Source organism: Lissotriton helveticus, chromosome 2_1 (genome assembly GCF_964261635.1).
Source record: "Lissotriton helveticus chromosome 2_1, aLisHel1.1, whole genome shotgun sequence".
In the NCBI taxonomy this organism is placed as follows: domain Eukaryota; kingdom Metazoa; phylum Chordata; class Amphibia; order Caudata; family Salamandridae; genus Lissotriton; species Lissotriton helveticus.
In genome coordinates, this window is record NC_136059.1 from 109241080 (window position 1) to 109255994 (window position 14915).

The window sequence follows — 14915 nt, forward strand, 5'->3', positions numbered from 1 at the left end:
AGTTAAGATACCTCTCTAATGATCCAAAAACACAAATCAAAAATGAAAATCTCTGGACAACAATTTTTTTTTACAGAAGTATTTCAGGGATCTGGGATTAATATGGTGAAAGGCATGTCCTGTGCCACAAGTGCATATGACACAGGCTCCCATTCACCCATACACATATATCCCATTCATATGCACACCTGTTCATATATCCCCAAAGACCACGCTCTCACTGACACACATGACACAAACAAAAAATAGCTCTAGCAAGATAGATATATTACCTTTTAAAAGGAGGCAAACGTATTATCTGTAGCCTCACTGTGACTGAAATCACCCTTTTAAGAATGGATCTTATATATTGTTGTATGGCGTTTTAGATTCTGAATGAATTTTCCCGATTCATGCCCTTATATAGGTACAATTCACATTGCCCTTATATAGGCATAGAAGTCAAGCCCTTATTTCAGCATAGCCCATGCAACCCAAATACAGGCATGGCTACTTCCATCCATTCATCAAACGTCACAACGATTTCATGGAAAACCAGCTTAAGCCGTTAGGGACTTCCCCTTGCTTGAATATTGATTTCTGCAAGAACTCAGTTAGTTTTATAATGAACATATATTCCTTAGGGGTTCATTTATGACGTTCATATGCCCGAATTTACGTCAAACATGGCATTCCTAAACACCTTCAAGGTATAAATATACCTTCACTTGCTATAGCAATGCACGGTGGTTCAGAACAGTTCGATAACCTACTTGCCCAACGCAGTTCGCTACAGCAAGTGCCGAAGGAAGCCGACTCTCCAGCTGATGCACTGATCAGGAAGCTGCCCTGCTCTGCTGAGAAATCCAGCTCCAGTGTTTCTGACTCCCATTGCAGGGTGTTGAGAAATCGAGTCCCGAGACAGAGATACCAGACCTCCTTCATTCTAAGGTATGGAGCTGATTAGAACTTAGAGAAACCTTTGGTAGATTCTTGGCAAAAAAATTAAACCTATGCTAAAGACCATACTTACTTCTTCCCTCGTACTAGACCTAGGTAAGTTACATTGGGGTAGGCGTATTTTAGAAGCACCAGTTGAGTATTATAGCCTCTGTTATTTACGTATGTATTTTTATATGGCTTAGAAACCATACAATGCTATTACAGTGGTATTTTATAATACTATTCTCGCTGTACGCATTATACTTTTCATTCTGTCTAACGATTGTAGCAGTTCACCTCTCTGGCATGAGAAAGAAGACTGTTCAATAAACCTTTTATTGAAAACGCCCGTCTCACTCTTTCTCTGCAAGCTCTGTGGCAACGAATCATGCACGATTGACTGAGTGAAATACTTATCTATTATTTCCACGACTCTGAAGATAGTTATCCCAGTCCTAGGGAAACAAAGTTCTCATGTTTATGCGGTTGTCAGAAACTAATCCCTTCTTCTAAATTCGAGAACGTTTCTAGTGACCTCTGAGCTAACTGGCACTCACAGTTAGGTTTAGTATATTCGATAGAGACCTACTGACCTAAGTACTACGTCAAATCTATAGGATGTATTATTCCAATGTGCAGAGCATATTGGGAATATAGGAACTACACCACAATATCCAATTGCAAAATACAATCAATTGTGAGAGGCATTGCTGCCCTTCAATCAAGCGAGGCAATCAGACAGATCTGAGATTCAGATAACCATGTTTACTTGTTCAATTTTACTTACATACATTACAATAAACTTTCAAAATGTATTACTGCTATACATCAAAGATAGGAAATGTTGACAATAACATTTGAATGCAGGTGAGAATTAGGACCGCAATGACAAACAGTAGACCATTATTAGAAGGCAATCAAAAATTGCTGTCTCTAGGTAAATATGCCAAATAATAATAGACATGCTCAAATAGTACACAAATCAATTGCCTACAAGAATAACTCAAATGCTGGTCTACAACAAATTTTTAACTCTCCATTGTTTCCTCTTGTTTGGCGTAGATCCTAGGGGGTGTGGGTTGATGCATTTCAGCCTTGTAATTAAAGGACTTTTCAAGTTTTCATTGATCAGAAGTAGCTGTCACCACAAAAAAGGTTGGAGACCCCTGGCCTGCTGAGTGTACGATTATAAGGGGATCCATGTAGGAAGCAAAAGGTTTAAGTGAGTAAAACAGAGGAATGCTCTAGTCTGATCTCTACAAACAAGGCACAAAGCGTGGGTGTGTTTATGTCACAGAGTAGAGAATAGTTGATAACCTTCTCCTGCTGGCCCTTCATAAATTTCGAGGTATCATGTGAGCTTTCTTAAGACGCTCCAGAGCATTTTAGATATCTCTATATTAAAATTTGTCTATTTTATTAACTACTATATTCTGTTTAATAACAAAAAACTTCAGTTTTTGACCAGAATTATGTCAATACTACTTTTCTTGAATGATCTTAAGACAATAGTCTGTCAAACCATCTTACCACCAACAATAGTAAAACCATTTTTTTGCTGAACTTGTGTGTTAAATTAAAAATAACATGTGCTCATTATCTTTTTGAAATACATTTATTTAACAATATTGAAAAGCTAAGGTCTTGATTTAGATATGGAGCATAACAGACGATCCTCCTACATTTAGAGGAAGTGCTAAATCCAAGTGAGAATCTAGCAGCAGAATGCTGTGTGACTTTGAAGTAATATGGCGGTGGAAGTTTGAGTGATTATTTCTACACTCCATTTACCATTTTTCCCACAGATGAGTGGATTTTCCATTACTACCCATCTATGCTCAGATTAGCCCCATGCATAGAAACAACTCTGGTTTAATTAAATGTTAACTTACACTTTCTTTGGCATGTCATACCTCAAACCGAGAATAATACAATCCATCAACCTGAAGAAGGTATAAGGTGGAATATAGCTATGTGTTTTATTAAATCCCAACTTCTGATATAAAATGTGTGCAGAGTAATGGACAATCGTTGTTTCCAAGACCACTGCCTCATTTCCTTCTTCCTTGGCAAAGTTGATCAATGTTTGGCACAAGGCTTTGCCAATTCCTCGTCCCCAGTACTCCTTCCTCACGTTCAAACGCTTCAGCTCCAATTCCTTCTTTCCAGCAGATTCTGCTGCCACAAAGCCCACGACTTTCCCATCAGACTCAGCCACCCAGAAACAAGCTCCTGTCTTCTGCATGTAATTGCTTTGTATGTCTTTCATGTCTCCATTAAGATAGTGATACCGGAAATAGTCGAACACTTGGCATGATCCGTACCAGGAAAATGCCACAAATATTCCCACAGATGTGATACTAAGTACTATTGATCTAAACACCATGAAGAGTGTGAGGGGGACAACCACAAGGAAGACCATAGCGCGGGGTAGACTCAGAAAATACTTTACTAGTAGAGGAACTAGTCCATCTAGATTAACAGCAAGCATTTGACGCACAATCTTGTAATCCTCGTCTTTAAATTTTCTAACACTGCAGGTGGCCATAATGTCTCCTTGAGGTGCAATTTTTTGTACTGAAAAATAAATTATCAAATAGGTTTTAGACAGAAGCTGGCAAACTGGTGATGGTATCCAGAGGGTAATTGATGAAGATTGGAGAATTCCTGCTGCGAAGTGAGGGATGTTTTTGGACAGCTATGAGATCTGAAGAACTCCACCTGGGCACACAAGTGAAAAAGGGCGCATTTTAAAATAAATGTACTTCAATAATAAGTTCAAACCATTCATCAACATCCTTAAAAAAGTAAGTTTACAAGATATTGATTTTTAATATGTATGAATAATCCTGGCATTGGACAACACATCAGCAAGAAATCCTGACTTGGTGTTATGCAGGACTTTTAGAAGCACAACTCTGCAGCATCCTAGTATTATTGCAATTAAGTATTAGGCCTGGCAGAATAGAAATGCTTCAGGTGAAAATACTAGTTTAGATCTACAGAGCCCCCTTAAAGGTCCTCAAATACCTCTTGGATCACATCACGCCCTAGCAGAATGCAACATGAACTTAGTGGACTCCACGTCTATCTTTCATTTAATCTTCCAGTAAGATTCACAGAGGAACCTCCCTTTAGAACGCCATACTTGCCGACCAAGGGCTAGATGTAGGTAATGAAAATTTACCGATTCTAAAATACCAAATTTTACCGATTCGGTATTTTAGAATCGGTAAATGCTATGTAGATAAAAATTCGGTAAGTATTACCGAATCGGTACGATATTTACCGAATCGGTATTTATCAATTCGGTAATTGCAATTCATTCCTATGGGCCTGAAGGCCCATAGGAATGAATGTGAATTACCGAATCGGTAAATACCGATTCGGTAAAATAGGGAAACATTCAAGGGTGGCAAGGTGTCACATGGACACCTTGTTGCACCCCTGAATAGTGCTTGTGTGCACATGTGGCAGACATACATGCCCTAAGGGCATGTATGTCTGCCACATGGCACTGTTAAAAATGCGCAGATTTGCATTTTCAAAGGTATTCGGTATTTACCACCAACTAATAGTTGGTGGTAAATAACGAATCCTTACAGCACATAAGCACTCCTAAAAGTGCTTCCTACATGTCATTTACCGATTCGGTAAATACCGAATCGGTAAATAAGGATTCGGTAAATACCGAATCGGTAAATACTGATTCTGTATTTACATAATCATCCCCTACATCAGAAATGGCTCAATACCAGTCGGTAAGCCTGAAATTGACTGAATTTCGGGTTTACCGACCAGTAATGGGCCACCTACATCGGGTCTCAAGATCGACGATGGCTACTGAATCCATCTCCCTGTTTTCAATCATCCTTGAGAGTTTTGTGATCTGTAGTGCCTCACAAGGGGCCAAAGTAAGAAATAAATACATCCATTCATTCATCCACTGATCAACTGCATCACCATCTTGCAATGATATTTGTGCCAGAATTGCCACAAGAGTTGACACAGCACACACCATATGAGTAAAAGCACATTTGAGCACAAAAATGTGTTAGTTGCCCTCGATGTTTCCTTGCAGCCATTCTGGTGTGTGCACAAAGCTGTGAATGTTAACAATGGCACAGTGGCAAAGCTCTCTCTGTTTACCTTCCCTTTGACTTTCTGCCAGCCGTCTATCCATTGACATTTCAGCTTTCACATCTGCTTAGACAACTCGTTAGATTAATTAATTACAGCTTGCATTGCTGCTTCACTTAATACTTCTCGTATAATTTCTGGCTCAGTTAGCTGATTGTGAAGATTCCTGAGGGGAGGGCAAGGATGAGCGCCCTGACCCATGAGCCTGTGGCATCTCTACAAGTCAATTGCAGTGCTGTGCAGTAGAATAGCAAGGATGCCATGTTCCTGGGGCATGAACAAACTATTAGTCTGCAACCCTAGTACAACCCTGGGAACCTGGGCTGATGAATGCAGAAGAAAGACAATGGTTCCCTTTGGGAGAGGTTTTAATCCTAAACGTCCAACGCTAAATATTGAGATTTTTAAACAATAAAATGAAATGATATAGTTAATTTTATTCACTGCTGAAAGTTCTTTTCAACATATCATATCGCGGTATACAGCGTTTACAACGCAACTTTTACCACGCACTACCTTTACCACGCAACTTTTACAACGCAATTCGTTACAACGAATTGCGCTGGGGGGCGCTGTAGGATAGGTAATAGTTTAATTTACTATCCAACACCTTCCCTACTATCCACGGGGACTGGAGTTGGAATAGTAAATTAAACTATTCACTATCCAGCGCCCCCCCAACGCAAGTCGTTGTAACGACTTGCGCTGTAAAACCTGCGTTGTAAAGGCATGCGTGGAAAAAGCATGCGTTGTAACGACATACATCCTCATATCACATTACAGGTGCACCAAAAAACGATGCAGTCAATGTGAATAATGACATTTGTGAAAGGTTGTGCTTTGGTGCTGTGCATACAGTATATATGCAACTTATATACACGAGTTACTAGGGTCTGATATAGATACAGATTCTCAAAATGACTCAAAACGAGAGAACAATGTGTACATCGTGATAAATCATTTCCGTCCACTGGTTGATTTTTCAATGTTTCGACCCTATAGAAAGTGATTTATCCAGTGTCATTATCATGAGAAAATGTATGGCGGTAACCACTATGAAGGAAAAATCAATGTACTGGACTATCAGATAGGTCAGGACATTAATGTGGAGTTCACTAGTAGTAACGGGAAGATCCTACCCGAAGGCTGGAGTTTAGCACCGTCAAACGATCATTGGTGTCCCAGCACATTTGTGACAGAGTATCCCATCTACCAAGATTGCAATCAGGCCCTAAGAGATTTTAATGAGCAAAAGTGCTGGTTCTGAAAATATCAAATAGACGAAAAGCAGGCACCTTAAATAGTGAGGAGAAAGCAATAAATGTATCGAAAAGAGGGGCTGGAATAGTCATATTGTACTTACATCACTGAGAAGAACAAATTGAAACAATAGGACCATGCCCATGGACGTCATTTAGGGCTCCCCAGGGGTTCAACGGAGTTCGGGAATGAAAACTGATACATCAGTTACCGCCATTTATTGCCTATAGAACCAACTTAAGTCGGTGCGACCACCCTGTACCACGGGTCAGGGTGGAATATCGAATATTACCCTCTGAATTAGGACACACCTTAGCAGAGGACGTATGCTTTCTGCACTGGTACCAGTAAGGATTCTACTGGTCCTCTCCACAATACACTGCGGATGTGACACACGGATACCACATCGCCCAGCTGGTTGCCCACCCCAGTCCTGAGGAAGACCCGCAGGCCGAGGCCCAAGCACCCTCTGTGCCCCAAGTCGGGTCGAAACGTAGACACCTATACCCATCGTACCTGGACCAAATAAAACCCATCCATGTCGTGCTAAAGAATGATACAATCTTGGATTGTGTAAAATATGTACTTAGACCATGTAAACTTTTGATAGACGATGGCCAGGTCACCCATATTGATATTTCTCAATCAATCAAAAATTGGTGAACCACTTTTTAAATCCTTTCGCTTAATTTCACCTGGGATCCTTTCAATTCACCACACCTGAGCATCTGCTTTCTGCACGGTCCCTTGAAGCAACAACGCTGTATTGTTTGTTGTTTATAAAAATATGAATGCAGCAGAATCTACAACTGTTTTTCCAATTATGACTGAATAAATTACGGTATTTCGGATAATCTTTGACTGCTGCACATTACTCTCTGATATGTTTTAAATACTATGAGCAGACATTTCGTGACCTCAAAAGATTGATTTGATATAATTGATTTATCCATACTAATATTATAAAGAGAGAGCCCAAACCTTTGAGGCGGGTAATCTCAGTAACCACAGCACCAATCACAACACACAATACAGCTTTGGAAAGGGCAGTTACAGCAGAAGGACATAGGCTATGCAGACGGCCACCATAATTTTTTTTTTTTTGCAGAATTTTATATAGCACAAACTTGACCCGAACTGAATCAGGTATCAGAGCGCTTTACGTAGCACCAGTTACGTTACATGAGGACACACATTAATTTTTGTTAGGCACGGGGAGATTAAGTGATTTGCCCAGAATCACAGGAAGTTTGGCTGTGGGCGTGACAAATGCTGGGGGCGTGACAAACGCTGGGGGCGTGTGTCCGCCCTTCATGCCATGTGAGTCGCACATACAAGCGCCAATTACGTTGCTGCGCAGCATCAAGGGGCACGCTGGGGGCGTGACATGCTGGGGGCATGAGAAACGCTGGGGACTTGTGTCCGGCCTTCATGCCATGTGAACGCAATTGCGCCGCATCAAGGGGCACGCTGGGGGCGTGAGAAATGCTGGGGGCGTGTGCTACGTTCCGATCTTCATGCCATGTGGGTCGTACATTAATCAGAAGATCCTCTGCTGTGGCCGTGTGCTGGGGGCGTGACAAACACGTTCACCTGGAGGCCTGGTAAGTAACGTTACTGCAGCCTCTCTTGCGCGCTGTTACTGAACTCTCTCATTCAACGAAATTACACGCGCCTGTTGCCATCAACCAGGGCTCTAGCCAGGCTCAGGCGGCGGATCAGTACACTAATTACACACGCCTCATAACATCAACCAGGGCTGCAGCTGGGCCTCAAGCGGGGGAACACGCGCCTGCTAACATCAAAGAGGCCTGCATCTGGGCCTCAAGCGGGGGAACACGCAAATGAGCGTGTCTGCGGGGACAATTACTGCAGCCTCTCCTACTCGCTGTCACTCAACTCTCTCAATAAACGGATTTACCCGCTGCTGATAACTCTCTCATTCAATGACTTTACAAGCGCCTGCTAACATCAACCAGGGCTGTAGCCGGGCCCAGGCGGCAGATCACTACACCAATTACACGCGCCTGCTAACATCAACCATTTCGGCAGCTGGGCCTTCTCCGTCCCTATTCTAATGAAACAAAAAATGTTGTCTACCGCGAGATTTTAAAATAAATTGCCCTTGCCAAATACACACATTACACACATTCTATTTCATACCCGGACAACGTCGGGACGGGCTGCTAGTATTTCATAAAGGCAAGGTTCAGGACCATTGTTTTCTTTATCGAATTGAACCCAGGTCCAAGACTGGTATTGGGTTACCCCATTTTTTGTAACGGCCTGCATGAGAATGGCACCGCCGCAGAAAAGAGGAGATTGTTCTGTAACCTGACTGAGGTTAAGTGTTAATGGAGAATAGTAGGGGACCAAGGAGGGAGTGCCAGGTGACCCCAGGAGATCAGAAGAAGTGGCTAAGTTAGCCCAAAAGATTAGATAAGTAAGAAGGCAAGCAAAGAAGCAAAAAGCCAGAAAGTCTGAACAAAGCAACCAGGCTGAAGGTAATGGAATGGTCCACCCTTTCGAAAGTAGCTGAAAGATCACATGTGATCCATTTAACATTGCAGGAGGAGCAAAAGTGATGCGTAACTGCATGCAGAGGACGTTCAGGTAAGTGAGATTAGAAACCTAAATGAATAAAAGGAATCAGTGTACTGGCGCATCAACAATAGCTGGCAAGCCATTACAGAATTTGTAATCAAGGACTTTGAAGAGATACAAGAATAGTGAATTTTAGAGGCGGCCGCAGGATTCAGTAAACTTTTCTTAAGTAAAGTAAGTATAAAGCTGGGCTTAAATGTCCCAGCGAAGACACCACCGGAAAGAGAAAGGTGAAACATAACGGTGTGGCAGGTGGGAGGGAATTTGAAGATTTTAGAACAGTTTGAGGATCAGATGTAGGCTTGAGTATTGCAATGTATTGTATTGTAGCATTTATTTAGTGTTTTATACCCCACTGTTGGGTGCCAAAGTGCATTTTCTGAGGGATAGCGTGCAATACAATGTGGCAATGCGTGGTGGTTGTCATACCGTGTGGGAAAGGATTTGGTTGGTGACATGGGTGAAGGACCAGAGAAGAGATCTTGTCTTAAGGCAGAGCGCCTAGCAGTGTGAGCGGACAGGAGGTATGAGAGAGAAATTATCATGGTAATTAGCTGACAGTTTTAATTTTCTATTTTAAACATATTGGGGCATATTATCAACAACTAGCGATATTTATCGCTAAATAAACTTAGCGACTTTTTTTTTATAGCCGCGCATCCCCGGATTTTATCGCAGAGATAACGTGCTATTAGCAACGTTTATCTCCAATCCGGCGATTGCGGCGAAATGCGTGAATATAGCTGGAAATTCAGCGATATTCAGGCATTATCGCTAATAGGGACTTAACCTAAATATCCACCTCCCATTGGATATACAGGCTAAGAAGTGGTCTGAGCAGGCATTAGTATTTGGCGATATTCGCACTTAGCGCGAATATTTTAATCGCTACGCCTGCATTGATAATAGGCGATAGCGATGTTAGCGACTGCTTTCATTCGCTAACAGGTTGGGTACGCCCACTTTGCATGTCATTAGCTAGAAATATCGCTGACAAGCAAAGCGGGCCCCAATCCGCTCGCTATCACCTAAAAGCTGTCGCTAACTGATGTTAGCGACAGCTTGCTAATAGGGCGATTAAATTATCGCCACTTTGCGGCAGATGCGTGTGTTCCCATTTCTGTATTACAGAAAATGCCTGCACATATTTAGCACCATCGCTATCTTGTGAAGGTGTCACTCATTTACATCTGGGTAAGGCCCTATGCAAATGAGGGAATCAGTTTGCCTCTGCTGCAGTCTGAACTGTGAAACGTGGAGTAGCTTGTAGGCAGCCACTCTTTCTTTCACTGAATGTCCTGCCACAAGGGCAGCCGGGAGAGTTTGTGGCTGCTCTTGAGGGGTGAGCAGGCAGAGCATTCATGATAACAGGGCTCACTGTTCTAACCTTTTGAAAGGTGCGCCTGAAGCAGACCAGAAGTGCATCCGTTTTACAATCCAGACATAAGTTTGGAGTTGCGTTTTTCCCTTTTAAGGAAGGCAATTATGAGCTCAGCATCAATGTATTCCTAAAAAAGCTAAACGAGAAATCAGAATACGGAATGTTCCAAAAGGTCATGAAAAAAAGACAGCACACAAAAAAATAATTCTGAGGGTGAAATAATGCAGCACAATCCGAAGCAGGACACAAGGGACGAGTCGGGAGTAGCAAAAAAGACAGGGTTGTTGGTAGGTGGCGGCCTTGTTATAGTATTAAAGCATGATTTAATTGAAGGATCATTAGCAGAAAGTATGAAGAGATGAGAAGTTGGGAAATACCAGGATCTGCAAACATGAAAAGTAATGTATTTGTTGTTTTCAGTTGCATCAATTAAGATAATATCCACAGGGAAATGGTAAAAATTGCTGAAAGACGAAGTGGTTAAAAAAAGAAACTACTTGCACCAAACCAACAAACCATCCTGGTCCCAAAGGCAGAGCCAACATTCAACTATGACAATTATACCTACCAGGTCTCACATTGTTTTAAATAAGACATTATGGCCGTTTGCACAGGCGTCGGAATTACGAGTTGGAGGGTATTAATCACATCTGGTAATTACCGGCTGCATTAAATATCTCACATTGTGTTGCATTTTGTCAAGTTAAACCTGCTGGAATTTACTAGAGGAAAAGTGTACGGGACCTACTGTACATTGTGGATTACAGTGCATAATCACCATTTTCTGAATGTTGTTCCCTAGATATCTGTATTAGGTGCTTGTATTGCGCCTCTTACATACCATGCATCAATGTATTGTTATTTATCTTGGGACATTAAAAGCACTTGGGGGCAGATTTAGAAGCCCCTTGCGCCACTTTTGCGTCACTTTACCCATGTGAAAAGTGACGCAAAAGTTGCGCAAGGGGCTAGTAAATCTGCCCCTTGGAACCTGACAAACTCGGAATTAGGGTGTTAGCAAAGTACCTCATGTGATGTTAAAGGGGTTTACAAATGAATTAAACAGGTGTAATGCGATTCCACAGCATCGGGTAACACTAGACAACAGTCTGTGGAGGCCGGTGGGAGTGGGTCAGAGTCAGCAGTATCGGTAACTCACCGCGCCCGCTCCTGGCAGTGTCGAGTCGCTGGGATGCAGTCTCTCTGGGGAGTTCCGTACGACTTATTTTAAAAAATGCCGATCGTATGTCAGTTAATAAATGACCTGGGTTTCCGGATCACAGAATGAGACCAAAGTCTTCCGGTGTAGTGTCTGCTGACACAGAGGTTTTGGAAACTTGTCAGCGCCGCCTCTAGGGTGGTGCGATCGGTGCCACCGCACTGGGCGCTGACTAAGGATGGGGGCGCCCTATATTATTATTTTAAAAGCAACTGCTGCTGCTTCTTTGCCTCCAGCAATTTTTCGGCAACAATAAAAATGTTAAGAGTCTTGTCTAGTGTAAGTTTTGACTCTTGTAAGGTAGCACAGACGGTTTATGACGATCCTGCTGCTATGAACGATGCTATGCACATCACAAAGTGCATATTATTATTATTATTTTGTTTTGTTTTATGTAGCGCGAATTCAACCCAAAGGTATCAGAGCGCTTTACATGTGCACTAGTTGCGCTACAGAGGAACACATTTATTTTTGAGACAATGGGAGATGAAGTGATTTGCCTGAAATGACAGGATGTTTGAGCATCTGTTAACATCCTAAGGTAGAGCAGTGAACAATTAACTGTCATCAAACAGCTGCATGAAAACTGCAAGATACGCTTTGGACCGTTGTGATTTTTCCCAGTCGTTCATTATCCTAATGTTGCAAAATGGTTCATTTGGGTAGAAATCAATGCTTCTTAATAAAGACAACCCCCAACCATGGTGCTTTAAAATCTGAGAGTTTGTGCTTCTCCAGACCAAGCTATCTTAAACTTTACTGCCTACCAGTATGGATGACGTGTGACTCCTACACTTGTAGTCCTCTGTCCTATGTATCCTTTCCTAAAGACGTATTCACACATGTATGATTCATTGTCTCTGTGTAATATGTGTGTGATGCAAAGTGCTCTGACACCCTCCGCTGCTATGAGTGGTGATATTAATCTAATCACATGCATCTGAGAGAGACTGGTTATGGAGGCTTGAGTGGCACGGTTTAAGGGAGGTTGTGAGGGAATCCATGGCAGAGGTGGTCAAGGTGTTTTGTGTAGGGCGCTTTATGAAGTAATAGGTAAAGCATGCATGTGGCGGTCTACACACTTACTCTGTCTCAATGTGTCAAAGGGGTGTGACCCTAAGGGGGCAGGTGCAAGAAACATGATACATGCCATGTGGTAAGTTGTGTGCATGTCTGTCTGTACAACCACCCTGATATCCTAGAACATCTGTGAAGCCTTGGCTGTGGTGGCTCTGTTGGAAACCATTCGACGCCCACGGATGAGCAGGTTTTGAGGGCATGCCAGAGTGTATGAATAACAGGATTCCAATTCCTGGCAGAGTTATGTGGTTTATGTGGTGGAGGTCCTAGGCATAAGTAAAGAGTTAAAGATGTCTCAACAGATTATGGTGGATCTTTTAGGTAAGTTGGAGATGTGCTTTTTGTGTGTCCACAGTGCAAGTGTCCTCAGCTGACTCAGTAACACTGGGCAGGGGGGGGGCAGCCGATAGGTTCTAGTTTGTGCAACACTGGGTGGGGCTTGAAAACCTTGCATTGATAGTAGAGATTAGACCCGCAGCCAGGTTCAATTTGATTGTAGGCAAACCCATCTGACACAAATTAATTCCCTGAAATGCGGCCTCCTGCACCCCTTGATCTTTGCACTGCACTTAGCCCTGAGGCCTATTTTTTAGACCACTCGTGAAACAGCACAATAGCAGGAAAGCAGCCCTTGTGTGAACATTAGAACTTTGTTTGCAGGCATGAATCATGTTTGGCCAATGAGAGCGTTTCCCTTCATATAGCACTTAGAAGACCACAAAACGTAAGAGGCTTGAATTAATCTCAGGTAAGTACTCTAGGTGTATCACAGTCCATTGTTTACCACTCACTATGCCACTGCAGACAGTGACCAACCATTTGCACTTCAGTGACCCCCCCCCCCATCAATAATCCATGGCTGGCTGTTAGGTGACGCCTTTGGAGCGTGGACACACGATCAACCCCAGCAATGTGCCCACCTTTGTACAGTTTAGTTCACAGGTATTTACATTGGAACATGGGGGCTTTGGATTGGGGAACATGGCGGCCGTGAGCTAAGCGGTCGTGGCTGAAGCTCCCTCAGGCTCGTGTCTGGGTGTCTTGATAGAATCCAAAAGTTATCAGGGCAAAGGCTACTAGACACTAAGACTGGTGCATGCATAATTCTACATGTATTGCGTGTGCTAGGAATATTCTATGAATATTAATACAGTATTTCTCTTACATGGAGACATAAAGGCTAGACCATGGCGGAAACTATTGATGCGATTCAGTAGCTTAGGAATGCAGAGAAGGAGGGCTGGACTGATAACTAGAAGCATAACATACTCTTGGCAGACTGGCAGGCAGAGCCAGGCCGGGCCGGGCACTGTGAGGCAGGAAGTAAGTGAAGGGTCAGGGATGCAGGTGAGGGCTGTATCGCTCCTCGGAGAGGGTTCAGAAGACAGGAGCTGAATCTGATGTCCGGGCCCTTTTGAGGCCTAGAAACGGGAATAATTCAATGAATTAACGTGCACACTGTAAAATGTGGCAACATAGGTTTACATAGGCCTAATACTCGTTGTTTTCACGAGAACTGGAAACTAACATACTAAAGATGGACACAACTATAATTGCGTCTTTAATCGATCATAGGGGGATACATGCATATCGATCATGCACATATAACATAAGATGGGGAACACGTAGGCACATATAACATGGCAAAATTTACTTTTCCACAAGGGGGGTCCTCGGAATGATTTTATTTTCAGTTTAAGAAATCCCCACTTTACCCCCACCGCGTATTGCTGTGTATCTTTCTCTTTTCTGTCTGTCTCCAGTGTTTTGTGTGGCGTGGTGAATGGCCCTGGGACTTCGTGGTGGGTCGCCGGCGCTCCGAGCCACGCGGTGGGAGGGCCAGGCTCATGAGTGGCGGTGCAGCGGTGCTGCCTGCTTCCAGGTCTGGGCCTCAAGGGGCAGAGTCAGCACTGGGGACTACGCAAGTGTTTTTTTTTTTATTATTATTTTATTTGTTTTGTGCGTTTTTATATAGCGCAGACTTTACCCGAAGGTGTCAGAGCGCTTCACAATAGGAACAGTAATAATACAGGAGGAGAAGATTACAAGTGAACAAATTACAAAACAAACGATAAATTACATGAGGTAAAAGTGGCAATTGTGAGCAAACAAAATACACGAGGAAGCAAACGGTACATTACAGGAGGAAAAAGTGACATGTGCAAGTTACAAAAGCGTACAAAGTACAAGTAGAGGTATAGTGCTGCAATAAATGGCAGACACTCAAACACAAGAACAAACGTTACTTAGGCAATGGTGGCACTTGCGCAACTATCTGAAGAAAACAAAATGTAAGAGGTAGCAAACAGT

The 14915-nt window shown here is 42.7% G+C and overlaps 1 long non-coding RNA gene across 1 annotated transcript; it reads right to left on the reverse strand.

Moving 5' to 3' along the window:
* Window positions 1-1666: 1666 nt before the first annotated feature.
* LOC144817771 (uncharacterized) lies at window positions 1667-11535 on the reverse strand. Its single transcript, XR_013606978.1, has 2 exons — window positions 11466-11535; window positions 1667-3642 (listed from the first exon to the last, which is right to left on the reverse strand). It is a non-coding gene; the product is annotated as an uncharacterized LOC144817771 (long non-coding RNA).
* Window positions 11536-14915: the final 3380 nt, after the last annotated feature.